We start from the raw sequence: 15,004 nt of genomic DNA, 5'->3' as shown, positions 1-15,004 counted from the left end.
TCAAATGTCTGCAGTACTGGGTGCTTGAAATATACTCGGAGTCTAGAGTGGATTTCATGTTCTTTATTCAGCTCATAGTGGTGAGGAGGAATGGAAGTTCCCCCAGAATGTCTGCTTTATATACATTATTTACACAATGTGGTTGGCTAATCCTGGGATTCACCTGTAGGCCAATCTGGTTGCGGATTCACTTCCACCTGGAGCTGGATTGGGTGGCTCCTGTGGACCAGTCAAACTGCTGCATTCTGGACCCTATTGTTCTATGACCAATCAGACTGCTGCATTCTGAATCCTATTGTTCTAGGACCAATCAGACTGCTGCCTTTTGGACCCTATTCAACTCAGTACATAACAGTGCTGCTGTTGGATTAAAATATCCACCCACCCCCTGCCTTTTCCCATGAAGATACAACTGCCTGGCCAGCCCCTCCTTGACGTAGTTTCTCCTTCTTTCTGCTCACGCTTTCCTCTCCTTCCTGCCTGACACCCTGCCCTCTGACAGCCTCCGGTCACTCCAGGCCTTGCAACCTGATTCACGGTGATCTGGGGAGTTCTCAACCGATGCCCAGATTCCCCTGAATCAGCCAAATTCAGTTAGGGCCCTGGCTGAATCCAGTGCAAAGGCCTAGTAAACACTAAATTTGGAAGTAAGGCTGCAATCTTAAGCATGCTTCTCTGAGGAGAAATAAAGGCCATTTCTAAAACAAACATTCTTGGGGTTTTGCCGTGTGGCCATGCCCCATTAAGTTTAAAGCCAGTGTGGTATAGTGGATGCAGTTTTGGGTGTTGATCAGTGAGGCAGTCAAGGTTCATATCCCTGAACTGCCATGAAGCTCACAAAGAGAGTTTGAGCCAGCTACTGCAGGCACTTCAGTCTGTTTATTCATCCTGATTGGTTTGCCGGGGATCAAACCTATCCATTCTTAAGGAAATAAGCCCTGAGTGCTCACTGGAAGGACAGATCGTGAAGCTGAGACTCCAATACTTCGGCCACCTCATGAGAAGAGAAGACTCCCTGGAAAAGACCCTGATATTGGGAAAGATAGAGGGCAGAAGGAGAAGGGGACGACAGAGGACGAGATGGTTGGATAGTGTTCTCGAAGCTACCAGCATGAGTTTGACCAAACTGTGGGAGGTAGTGGAAGACAGGAATGCCTGGCGTGCTCTGGTCCATGGGGTCACGAAGAGTCGGAGATGACTAAAGGACTAAACAACAACAACAACAACAGGCAATGCTGGCTATTTGATGAGCTGTTTCTCTGATGTGTTTGTGGGGATGTTAGATGACTGCTGTGTCAAAGCAAATGGTAAACGCCACACCTTCCAGTGCATTTCTTCATAACTTTCCTTATTGCAAAAAGTCCAGTCTTTGGGGAAAACGTGAGACCTTCTGAAATATACTCGGTTGAGTGTGAATTTCATGCTCTTTATTCAGTTCGTAGTAGCAATGAATGAAACTTTCCCCAAAACGTCTAGCTATACAGTGGTACCTCAGGTTAAGTACTTAATTCGTTCCAGAGGTCCGTTCTTAACCTGAAACTGTTCTTAACCTGAAGCACCACTTTAGCTAATAGGGCCTCCTGCTGCCACTGCGCTGCTGGAGCACAATTTCTGTTCTCATCCTGAAGCAAAGTTCTTAACCCGAAGCACTATTTCTGGGTTAGCGGAGTCTGTAACCTGAAGCGTATGTAACCTGAAGCGTATGTAACCCAAGGTACCACTGTATATACATTATTTACACAATGAGCCCCACATGATTGGCTAATTCCAGGCTGCTCCTGTAGGCCAATCAGGTTGCAGATTCACTTCATCCAGAAGCCTGACTGGCTGCTCCTGCAGGCCAATCAGGTCGCTGATTCACTTCCATCTGGAGCTGGATTGGGTGGCTCCTGCTGACCAATCAGACTGCTGCATTCTGGATCCAATTGTTCTAGGATTCAGCTCAGTACGTAACACCTTCCAATCCACTATAATTTTGAAACCTGGATTTGGCAGGATGTGTCTGTATCCGACCCATAAATAATCATAGAAATCATAGATCATGGATTCTATGAAGGGACCCCAGGGCCATCTAATCCAAACCCTTGCAATGCAGGAATCCTGCCCACAGTTGTCCCTGGATGGGCTTGAACCACCAACTTTCTGGTTAACAGTCAGCCACATTAACCCATTGTGTCACAGGTTCACTTTGACAGGCTGGAAGTGCCCAGAGAGTCACTGAGGTCCCAAGGTCCTTGGAGGAGGGAGAAGAAGAAAGAAATGTGGTTGTTGTTGGGGGTTTTTAAAAGTAACTTACGAGGTCTTAATGCTCTGTGTGTATGTGTAGGATTGGGCTGTAAGAGCACTGTAAGAAGGTAAAGGTAAAGGATCCCTGGACGGTTAAGTCCAGTCAAAGGTGACTATGGGGAGTGGTGCTCATCTCGCTTTCAGGCCGAGGGAGCTGGCGTTTGTCCACATACAGCTTTCTGAGTCATGTGGCCAGCATGACTAAACTGCTTCTGGTGCAGCAGAACACTGTGACGGAAACCAGAGTGCACAGAAACACAGTTTACCTTTCTGCCATAGCAGTTCCTATTTATCTTACACTGGCGAACTTTCGAACTGCTGGGTTGGCAGGAGCTGGGACAGAGCAAAGGGAGCTCACCGTGTTGCGGGGATTTGAACCTCTGACCTTCCAATCAGCAAGCCCAAGAGACCACAGCGCCGCCCACATCTCTATACTACTAGGACTTACTGATTGTGGCTGCAATCCTAACCCCACTTACCTAAGGCTCACCGAATTCAATAGGGCCTGCTTCTGAATAAATGTGGCTAGGAGTGTGCTGCAACTTGCCACCAAATTCTTCTCCTCTACCCAAGGTGGATTAGAACGCAGCTAGAATCCTTTCGAGGAGTTCCTCCATTATAAACCTCTTCGTAAAAGCTGGCATCGGAATCCACAGGGAACATAAAGCTGTACATGTGTTACATGGACCCAATTTGTAATGAACAGAGTGCTTGAAATAGTCTTCTGTTTCACTGCATTTCAGGGGGGGCGGGAGGGAGGGAAACCACAAGGCACTAAAAACAAAAAAAAACACAAAAAGAAATTGAAAAGAAAAACATAAACTCTAATATTTGGTGAACCATAATTTACTTTCCCTGCCAAGTCTCCACCAAGGCACAAACTACAAACTGAGGGTCTGACAGATTTATCCTCGTAAGTCATTTTTGCTCCATGGCTTAAGAAGAATTAACATTTCATAGCCAATCAAGCAGCTCAGAATAATTGTTTCACTTTCAGAGCCCATTTTGATGCTGTTTATACTAAAACTAATAATAGCCCATGAACTCATTTTCATGCTACTGCCTCCTTTTTTTGGCTATAGCATCTGTTCCAAAGGTAATATTGGAATAGAATACAGTGGTACCTCGGGTTAAGTACTTAATTCGTTCCGGAGGTCCGTTCTTAACCTGCAACTGTTCTTAACCTGAAGCACCATTTTAGCTAATGGGGCCTCCTGCTGCCACCGCGCCGCCGGAGCACGATTTCTGTTCTCATCCTGAAGCAAAGTTCTTAACCTGAAGCACTATTTCTGGGTTTGCGGAGTCTGTAACCTGAAGCGTATGTAACCTGAAGCGTATGTAACCTGAAGCGTATGTAACCCGAGGTACGACTGTAGACAGATATCTGGACGATAACATAGGTCTGTCTTGTCTTTCAGAGACATAATCTTTTTTTCTTTTTTCTTTTGGTATCTTTGACTTTAAGAAGAAAAACAAACTGAAATGGGAAACAAATTAGTTTAAATACCTGTAAAAGTGAGAGAAAAGGTGACTGCTGTTACATTCTCACAGATTGTCACTCCAAGATCAGAAAAGTCCACCATTCTAAATTTAGAGAATGATATCAAGACACACACCAGGCATAACCCAGACACAGTTCAAACACAAGATCTGATGGGATGAACAAGTTAGGATCTAATGGATCGCCAGCTCAGCGGGATGATTCCTGGCACTGCTGGTGCAAGCCCAGCATCCCAGCTCAGGCAAAGATATGCTGAAGCGACTCCTTCTTTCTGGCTCAGCCAATGATCAGCCAACTAAGCCAAAGATAGCAGATCTTAATGGTAGTAAAGGTAAAGGGACCCCTGACTATTAGGTCCAGTCGTGACCGACTCTGGGGTTGCAGTGCTCATCTCGCTCTATAGGCCGAGGGAGCCAGCGTACAGCTTCCACGTCATGTGGTCAGCATGACTAAGCTGCTTCTGGTGAACCTGGGCAGCACATGGAAACGCTGTTTACTTTCCCGCTGGAGTGGTACCTATTTATCTACTTGCACTTTGACGTGCTTTCAAACTGCTAGGTTGGCAGGAGCTGGGACCGAGCAACGGGAGCTCACCCCGTCGCGGGGATTCAAACCGCCAACCTTCTGATCAGCAAGTCCTAGGCTCTGTGGTTTAACCCACAGCACCACCCGCGTCCCTCCAATGGTAGTATAAGCCCTTTAAAAATGGTATTTTGTGGGGAGGGAAAGGGAGGGGCAGGATTGGGTGGGGGAGCTCATGCTGGATCCTAACTCTGTTCAGCTTGGTCACATGGCATCCTGGTGGAACTTATACAGCGAAAAAGGGCAGTGTAAGTCAAACTCTTATTTTAAAGGCTCCTCCCCACCCTGGCCAGGCTTAGGCTGGCCCACTCCTACGCTTAGGATGGCTCTGTAAGCATGTGCTTTATGCATTTCAGATGAAAGCAATGTGATTTATATGCTCCGCATGACGTGTCTGCACATTGCACCCATAATTAGCAAGAGGGAGGTGCTGAACTATTTTCTTAAGTGAGAGCTAAATGACACGCTTTCCGCCATTTCATTTATTTATAGTCCATTAATTTTTCATCACTGCTTGCATGCAAAATTCTAAACACACAAACACATGCAAGCACCACAAAAGTTTCCATGAAGTTAAAATCTGTGATTCCCTAAGCTCACATGTGCCATCACACCTGGAGATAGATATAGAAATTTATGCTGTGCTGTGACACCTTCTCAGTACAAAAACACTTTCCCAACATAATTTAGAGATAGTCAGTTGGATTCAGTCTAGGAGAGAGCTGTGCTTAGATGCCCTCTCTGGAGAGGACTTTTTCTTCCCTAAATCAAAATCTCTCAGACACCTTTTCCCATCTCTGAACTGGAAATAATAATAGCGACCTAGCTTGTGTAGTTGTGAAGCTTGCAAAGTGATTTGGATTTTTTAATATATTTTTTAGAGATGGGATCATAGAATTGTAGAGTTGGAAGGGACCACAAGAATCTAGTCCAAACCCTTGCGATGCAGAAATCTTTTGCCCAACATGGGGCTCAAACCCATGACCAACTGAGCTATCGTTTCACATTTAAATTTCCTGGATGTAATTTGCATTGACTGGCAGGTTGCTGGCCCTGCACAATTCAAGGTCTCATAGTATCGTAGCTCCCTTCTCACAATCCAAGTTATGTCACAAAACTCACCATTTGGAAAACCTTAGGTCTCGTTGTTATCAATAAAGCAAATCAGGCTGCAAATCCTAAACACATTGAGGAGAAGGAGAGAGAAAGCTCATTAAACCCAGAGGGATTTAAGTAGTTTAGGATTGTGTTGGATAAATTGCTTGTGTTCCCTTCGCCCATGTTCCAGCTCTGTCTCTCTCCTGCTCTTACCCTTACTGTAGGAAACACCAACTTTGATATGAATTTCTCAATTTCTTTCTCTCTCGCTTTCCTGAAAACATGCACATCACTGGCGCCCCTGCACTCCCAGAAGCTCAAAAGCACACTTTCCTCCTGCTAATCTCCCGTCTTTCTGGAGCAGCAAGTCTGAGATAGGCTGGCTTAGCAGCATTGCTCTGTCCCCACTCCCCTCCACTCTCCTCACTACCTTTGTCTACCGGCCAGAAGTGCAGGTGGGAGCAGCAGGTGTGCACTCTGTTCCCTTGAGGCAGAATGTTTCCATTAGCTGTCTCCAAAGCAGTCCGCTTCGCCCCTCCCTAGATATATAAACCGAGTGCCCATAAGGCATGATTAAGAATGACACCACACAGTTGTAGCTGCGTGGGCCTTTGCGAGATATTGCTCTCCTCTGGAAGAATTGGTTATTTAGATACAAGGCTGAGGCAGAGGAGCAGGATCGATGTGCCTCCCCTTGTTTGGTGGTTGTTGTTGTTTTCCAGGAATGGTGCCCTGCCTTTTAGTTATAGGCTAGGAATGCAGTCGTTTTCCGCTCTCTCCCCAGCCCACAACCTCCCCACCTCATTCCTTTTGGAAGGAAGTGTCAGGACATGCTATGTCAGCTGTGTGTGTGTGTCCCAGCTGTGCCTCTTTATTTAGCACGGGTGCATTGTCTTACAGCTGCCATTTCTGCAATGCCTGCAGCAGGGGATCCCCCAAGCTTTCTTTGTGGGGGGGGGGTAAGGACACATCTGAAAAATCTAAGGAACCGTCATGGGCAGCACAAAATACCCATTTAACTAGTAATGCACAGAACACACACAGAGAGAGACCAGAAAGCCCCTCCCTCCAAATGACCCCCCAATAAAACAGATTATTATTATTATTATTATTATTATTATTATTATTATTATTATTACCGCAACCATTTTGCTGAGTTTCCCCAGCCACTATGGGAAGCTCCCAAACAAGTGTTAAAACAATACAGCATTAAGTATTAAAAACTTCCCTAAACAGGGCTCCCTTCAGATGTCTTTAAAAAATAGGATAGCTGCTTATTTCCTTGACATCTGGTGGGAGGGCGTTCCACAGGGTGGGCGCCAGTACCGAGAAGGCCCTCTGCCTGGTTCCCTGTAATCACTTCTCAAAATGAGGGAACCGCCAGAAGGCCCTCAGCGCTGGATCTCAGTGTCTGGGCTGAATGAAAGCAGGCAACATTCCAACAAGCGCTCTCTCTCTCTCTCTCTCTCTCTCTCTCTCTCACACACACACACACACACACACACACACACACACACAGGCACTGGGGGTAAACATTGGGAGGTGGAAGGCCTTGTGAGGTGCCAAAGCGGCTGTCTAAATATATATATGTCTCAGTTGTCAAAAGCCAGGGTGACTAATGAAGGTGCAAGACCCATCTCTTTGGGGAGGGACTTCCACAAAGTAGGGGCTGCCTTGGAAAATGCCCTCTCCTGAGCTTCTGAGAGTGGTGGAACAACCAAGAGGGCCCCCTCCACTGATCTTAGCACCCAAGAGGTCAGAGCCAGCCCAAGACATTTTGACACCTGAGGCATACCACAAAGTGGTGCCTTCCCTCCCCACCAAGGAAGAAGGGGGAGTGAAGATCGACATCGGGGACAAGGGCAAGGGAATCAAGATGTACATCAGGATCCACTGCAGCAGCCGATCCTACTACCAGAGGTGGTTGCTTCACATTTCCTTATGGGTGGGCCGGCCCTGCAAGAGGGTGTGTAGGGAAGGAGGTCATCTTTCATATATTTGCAATCCAGTCATTTAGGGCTTTAAACATGAGCACCTTAAATTGGACATGGGAATGAACTGGCAACAGGTGTAGCTTTTGTATTTTATTTTAACAGGGGTTATATGAGATCTAAAGGTAACCTCAGCCAGTAATTTGGTTACTGCATTTTGGACTGATTGTGGTTTCTGAATCATCTTCAAGGGCAGCCCCACACAGAGCACTTTGCAACAATCCAGTCTGGAAGTTCCCAGAGCATGGAGTACCATCATCTTTGTCGAAAAGGGGCTGGAGCTGGCAAACCAGCTAGCGATGAAAGAAGTACCAAGGTCCCCTGAACCTGTAACTAAACAGATATTACAGAATGTAAATTTGTGCGAATTTTATCCAGATTTCTGCATCTCTTCCTCTCCTTCTTTTTGGTGATGCATGAGTAGCTTCCCTGCTTGTTTCACCTCTTCAAATGACCACTTTCTGGAAGCACAAATGTTGGAGTTGTCCAGCAAGAAATATTCCTATATCCACAAAATATTTTTCTTGACAAAATAATAACCACATTTTGTTAGACTATGGCTGTTACAAAAAGGACAGGCAGAATGTTCAAGCTGAATTCTGAGGGCTCGTACCAAGTTGCTTTTACTTTTGCTTATCAAGGAATGAAGGTGCCATTTGCTATTTCTCGACTTATTAACATTTTGGGCTAGCCCTTTCTGAATCTAGATGAACGCCTCCATTTTAGCAAGTGTTAAATGGAGATATGTGGTCGAACTTTTCCTCTGCATGCCAGTTCTTACCGCACAACAGCATCAGCCCTGCACTACGAGTTGTAGCTATGTGACATGTTATGTCATGCCAAAGAGTGAACTGAGAGAGCCCCATAAAACGAGGGAAGGGCAGATACTTCTGCTGTGCCATCAAAGTGTTCAAATTACAACCCAGCTCAGATGCTTCTCATTCTCCTTTCTTGTTTGCAAAAAGATGGTTGAGCACTAAGAGCCTTCTGTTGAAATATACTGGATTGGAAGGAGATGGGAGTTTTTTTTATAAGGGCCTTCCTTAAACATCTGCAGAATTAGTTAAATCTTCCTTCGTACCTTATTTAAGTTTCCTTCTTTAGGTTTTCCTTCACCACAGCAGGTGGTTTCATTCAGTTGTTATCATATTATTGTTGTTGGCATCTTCTGTCTTGAGAGACAGTGGGTTGGGCCTCCAGGGATGAAGTCAAATCACTGTGTTAGCAGCACAGAAGTGGCCTCCCTGCGGCGCAAGCCTGGGCATTGTGTGTATGGAGGTCCTGGGCTGCCCAGACAAGACCCCCCTCTCAGCCTCACTTATGTGGTCCAAAGGAAAGCAGAGCAATATGCACGGCCACAGGAATTGATGGAAGGAGGCATACAGGGCACCAGTCAACTGCCCACTGGAGCCACCTCCTAGGGGCCAAGGTAGCCCCCCCCAATGTTCATGGGCATAGCCATTCAAATGATGTGTGCACACCATACCCTGTGACTGATTATGTGAAGTGGGGCTTAACTGCCCCTCCCATATTTTATTCATGTTAGCACCTAGGGACTCCACTCTGGATTTGTGTAGGGTTTACTCCTTAGCCGTTTCTTCTCCCAAATATATCCTGTAAGACAGCATAGTCTTTTAGGATCAGAGTTTTTCCTCTCCTGGATGGGCTACCATCCCCAGTTGACAAGCCCCATCTGCCCCTTACTCCCCCATACAGCACATGCAGAAACCACCTTCTTGATCACTGGACTCACTATTGGTCTGTTTGCTATAATATATATATATATATATATATATATATATATATATATATATATATATATATGCAGGTTTTGGTGTCTTCGGGTGTCTTCCCGTGTAATAGTTGGGGTGTCTAGGCGACGTTTCGACGAGGTCTCACTCGTCATCTTCAGGCTGGTGCTTTCGGCTTCTTGTTACTGGAACAGAGCTCTGTTCCAGTAACAAGAAGCCGAAAGCACCAGCCTGAAGATGACGAGTGAGACCTCGTCGAAACGTCGCCTAGACACCCCAACTATTACACGGGAAGACACCCGAAGACACCAAAACCTGCATTCCTGTACCCGTGAAAATCTACGAAAGCATATATATATACACACACACACACACACACACACACACACACGTGTGTGTGTGTGTGTGTGTGTGTGTGTGTGTGTGTGTGTCTTAAAATCAGTCTCGCAAACTCACAGGATGAGTGAGTTTTATATTGTGATGTGTGAGAAAACAGCATAATGGAGCTTTAACCATTTTCTGTGGGTTTGGGATCACAGGTGCAGTACTGATCTTTGTACCCTATTCAAAAAAACACCCTCTTAGTTCTGATATTTGTTTAAAAATAAAAATGCTATTTGTTTCTGGTTTCTTTTCAAAGCACAGTTTTTGAGCAACAGTTTAGAGCTGAAGTATGTTCAGGATCACATGGTTGGAGGTGATCTTTATCCTTTACCCTGACGTCTTCTTCGGAAACCCTGCTTCAGATCCCATTAGCATCTGAACTAGGGCAGGTGTACATGAGAAAGAGGGCTTTTCTGGGGGTGACCCCAAAATGCTGCAATGCTCTACCAAAGGAAGTACATCCAGTACTTTGCCAATTTTCGGCAGGCAGCCAAGACTTATCTTTTTTGCAAACATTTTTCTGTATGAGTTTTTTTAAAAAAACAGGATTCTGATTGCTGTTGTTTGAATTTGAATTTTCTAATACATTTTAAGTGCAATTGATGAACTTTAACATTTTGGTTTATTGCTTATAGTTCTGAACATGTGTCTGCCATGTTCAATATTCCTAAAGGAAGGTTTAAAATGTTGAAAATGGACAACAAACAAACACTAAATGCTGCAATGGCTGCTTGCTACTTAATTCTCTACAACCTTCACAACTAGATAATAATATTATCCTTCCTGTTGGCAAGATGCTACTTTTATGACTAATGAATTCTAACATTTGTACTGAATTTATTAGAGTCCTCATTCCTTCTTTTATTGTTTACTATTGATATTTGAAGTTACACAAAGTGTTTTGGAATATTCTGCTCACTGCAGTCTAAGCCAGGTCTCACCTCGCGAAGCACTGTCTAAATCTGCATTTAGTGTGGCTGCTGTAAATCTCCATCAAAACAAAGCAAAGAAGTTTCCATATTGGTTTCATCAACAAGCTGGGAAATAGCTTTTGTAACCTTTAAAGTGTGAATCTGCAGCTGAATTTCAAATAGAACAGTCCTTTCCTGTGCAATTCCACATGCCTAAGGTAAAGGTAAAGGGACCCCTGACCATTAGGTCCAGTCGTGGCCAACTCTGGGGTTGCGGCGCTCATCTCGCTTTATTGGCCGAGGGAGCCGGCGTACAGCTTCCGGGTCATGTGGCCAGCATGACCAAGCTGCTTCTGGCAAACCAGAGCAGCACATGGAAATGCCGTTTACCTTCCTGCCGGAGCGGTACCTATTTATCTACTTGCACTTTGACGTGCTTTTGAACTGTTAGGTTCGAAATCCAGAATGCAGCAACTAGACAGCTGACTGGGGGCGGCCACTGAGACCACATAACACTGGTCTTGAAAGACCTACATTGGCTCCCAGTATGTTTCCGAGCACCATTCAAAGTGCTGGTGTTGACCTTTAAAGCCCTAAACGGCCTTGGCCCAGTATACCTAAAGGAGCGTCTCCACCCCCATCGTTCTGCCCGTACGCTGAGGTCCAGCGCCGAGGGCCTTCTGGTGGTTCCCTCATTGTGAGAAGGAAAGCTACAGGGAACCAGGCAGGAGGGCCTTCTCAGTAGTGGCGCCCGGCCTGTGGAACACCCTCCCATCAGATGCCAAATCAATAAACCTGACATTCAGAAGACATCTTAAGGCAGTCCTGTTCAAGGAAGTTTTTAATGTGTGACATTTTAGTGTATTTTTGGTCTCTGTGGAAGCCGCCCAGAGTGGCTGGGGAAACCCAGCCAGATGGGTGGGGTACAAATAATAAATTATTATTATTAATTATTATTATTATTATTATTATTTGGCAGGAGCAGGGACCGAGCAACGGGAGCTCACCTCGTTGTGGGGATTCGAACCGCCAACCTTCTGATTGGCAAGTCCTAGGCTCTGTGGTTTAACCCACAGCGCCACCCGCATCTCTTGCACATGCCTACACAACATTGGCACCACTGCTCCCCACCCCCAATTACTGTCCAAATACATCCATAAATATGGACATATGAATGGCCTTTCTGGAGCCTACCAAAGATTGGGAAGGGCTGTGGCCCAGTGGTGGTGCAGCTACTTTGCAGACAGAAAGTCTCAAGGCTTGGCATTTCCAGGTACAGCTGGGCATAGGGATGGACAGATGTGTTCATTTCAGTTCTCATTCTTCCGATCTTATTTCTGTAGCAATTTCACCCTCTTTGTTTCAACTGAGAACATTTCCCCCCCCAAGCAAATCTGCCTAATGTTTGTATTTTCGTGCATTAATTCGTTTTCATGCACACTTTCCCCTAATCTATGCATTTTTGGTAAATGTTGTTCAGTTGGATCACTCCCTTAAATAGGCCTATGGTGGGGATTCCACCAGTAGACCTGTCTGCACATTTGGTGGATAGAAGACAGAGGTCTATACTGAAGGCATGGTGCTTAGTTGAGAGACCTGGGCAGAGAGGCTACCTTCTTAATCCCGCCCTCCGATCTGGCATAAGGGGAAGTGTCCTGAGTTGATCTACCCAGAATGCACTTACTTCTCTCCCATTGTGATAAACAGGATTGAAAAAGGCAGAACTTTGTCGAAAGTGTGTGGGAACAAGGATCCACCAAGAAATGGATCAGAAGAAACAAGGAGTGAAAGGGTGGGGTCAGTTGCAGAAAGGTCAATCTGGAATGGTCATCCAAGATGGAGGTCTCTTGTATTAAACCCCAATAAAACGTTTGTTGTGAATTTACCATTGCTTCTACCTTCATTCCGTAATTCAAGGAACAAAGCAGATAGGTCTCCTTGTCTATCAGCTGACAAATGTATGCACATTCTGGCAGTATTCCCTCTATCCCATCTCCTTGAAATGCTGAGCTTTTAGGGGAAATGGGAGGTTTTATATTCTTGTAAAACTCCAGATGAATTCAGATTTTGAGTTCTGGAGGTAATCTGAGGCCTTCCTTCTATCCTCAACTGAACTTAATGACTCAGACTTTAATGATTCATGACTCATGAAGTTCAGACCAGGATTCACATATTTCACCTCAGATTTCCGCATCTTCTAGAGATTCAGGTCTGCCGCTCCATCTGTAGCTAGAAAAACCTGGCAGTCCACAAAATGTGATAAATAAGTGGTAGCTGGGAGCAGAAGGGTGAGTGGGAAATAGCACTTATAGATGCTGAAACTTATGAGTAATGAATTGCACAGAGGTAATTTTAGGGGCATTCCTAATTAAGATGCATCGCAACTGTTTGAATCAAATGGGCACCACTTATTTCACTTCTTGTCTGGACCTTATTTCAGGTACTGGTTATATGCTATTGCAGCTTATCCAAGGCAATAAGTATGAAACCATACCACTTTCTGGAGGTAGCGCAAATTATTCTGTGGTATGCTCACAGGTAGCAACACTGCCCCCCCCTCCATATTGTGAGCACATCCTATTGGTCAATTCATATTTGCAACACACAAGTTTGGTTTGTGAATTGGCTCTAGATGTCTTTTTGTAAATTAAAATATCTGGTTGTCTTCTTTCTTCTTTGGCAACCACTTGTAGCTGAGTAAGATTGTCTTCCATGAACATGGTTTTAACAGTGAGTCCATAAGTGACTGTGGAGGCCAGTTCTGGATCCACATATTCTTCCACAGTGGGGACATAGGTTTCCGGGTGGGTCAGGGTTTGCCAAGCGTGCCTTCCTCTTAGCACATTTCTCCCTTTTGTCCTGAGTTCAAGTGTCTTCAAAGCCCATGACACCTTTGGTAAAGGCTGTTCTCCAATTGGAACACTCGCAGGCCAGTGTTTCCCAGTTGTTGGTGTCTATACTACATTTATACAGCCACATTTGGGGTGGCTGTATGTTTGGGGAGGTGAAGTCCATTATTGCAAGCTTCTAATTTGCATTGTTAAGTTTCCATTGCCTGTATTGAAGGGATTGCTCAGATCGTAGTTTTGGCCCATGCCATCACATTAATCCTGTCATTCCAAGAAACATTTTGGAGACTGATCCAGTACTCATGAGGCTTCAGAGTAATTGATCTCACTGAAGCACCCTGGCTGGCTTCCAGAGAGCCTTCATACTTTGGACACATGGAGGGACTCCACAAGGCTAATGAGAAGCAGAGCTGCACTGTTGGCTCCACCACAGTGTCACACATCTCTCCTCAGCCCCATCCATGATGCCTGCATTTTGAGCATGTGTTTCTGAAGAAAGGAGACCTATAGAATAGAATTGATCGGGGTTCCAGGTTCCAAGGAAGCCTACCTGCATAGAAGTCCCCATCTTCAGAAGTCCACTATCAATGCAAAGACATTATAGGGGCAGGGAGATGTGAGGTATTGGGGATTTGGCCATGGCACAACCTGATTCCCATAAGTATTGCATAGTACTCCCACGTTTACAGAAAGGAAGGGGCCTTCTGTCTGGCAGTAGCCTATGATAATATCCAAGCATGATAGAGAAAAGAACTTGTAATATTGGGATTTGAAGACTGAAAAAATACTGGCTTATAGAAGATAGAACAGTTGGATGTTAATGAGTGGATACAATACTTAGCTGCAGGACAGAAAACCGGAAGTCTTTTTATTTTTCTTCATTCTTCTATCTCTTTTCCTCTTCTCCCCCTTTTTCTTCCTTCCTTTATTTCTTTTTAAAAAAATATTCTTTCTGCCTCTGTCCTTTTTAAGATTAAGCATTTCAGTATATTATAAAAAAAGATACTTCCAGTTAGTTTACCAGCCGTAAACTAACTGGAAGATTTATTTTGGCCACTTCCCTCACAGGACTGTTGTGATGATAAAATGAGGACCCCCCCCCCCTGATACAAATATGTGATTGAAAATATTTAAACTTTTGACTCCTGGAACTGTTCAAAAACCAAGGCGCAGCTTCCGATTGGCTGCAGGAGTGTCCTGCAGCCTATCGGAAGCCGCAGAAATCGCGCCAGACATTCGGTTTCTGAAAATCGTTCGGAAACCAGAACACTCACTTCCAGGTTTTGATCGTTCAGGAGCCGATTTGTTCAGGAGCCAAGGCATTTGAGAGCCAAGGTACCACTGTATTCAACCCCATAAGATGGAGCGCTGTCTTGGCCATTTACCTTTGGCTGCTAGCAAGCAGCAGCTTGGTGCCTCGAGCAAAAAAAGTATGCCAGAAGCTTCTGTGAGCTTACGAAATGGATCCAGAAGAATTCCCGGCAAGTTTCTAAGGTTCAAGGCTGGTCAGGGCCGTCAGCTGTCTACCCAAAGCTCTTGTAACCGTTCTGTGTCAAGTACAATGGCTTTGTTTTTCCATTCGCAGAGATGATTAGCATATGCAGAGTGTCAGCTGTATTTCGGAAGGTGTCAGCTGGAGTTTCCCCCGGCC

At 45.1% G+C, this 15,004-nt stretch overlaps 1 long non-coding RNA gene across 3 annotated transcripts in view; it reads right to left on the bottom strand.

Annotated features, from left to right (window-relative positions):
• LOC308584470 overlaps positions 1-15,004 on the bottom strand; it is a 479,498-nt gene that overhangs the window by 2,438 nt on the left and 462,056 nt on the right. For 2 of the 3 annotated variants that reach the window (XR_014006807.1, XR_014006809.1), the window contains one exon: positions 7,732-7,791. The exons of the other annotated variant lie outside the window; for it this stretch is intronic. This is a non-coding gene — a long non-coding RNA (uncharacterized lncRNA). Of the gene's footprint in view, positions 1-7,731; positions 7,792-15,004 lie in introns of those variants that run through there. 3 annotated transcript variants of the gene reach the window in all.

The sequence above is a fragment of the Podarcis bocagei genome, assembly GCF_964188305.1.
Source record: "Podarcis bocagei genome assembly, chromosome: 3".
In the NCBI taxonomy this organism is placed as follows: Eukaryota; Metazoa; Chordata; class Lepidosauria; order Squamata; family Lacertidae; genus Podarcis; species Podarcis bocagei.
This window is presented reverse-complemented; position numbering and strand designations above follow the sequence as displayed.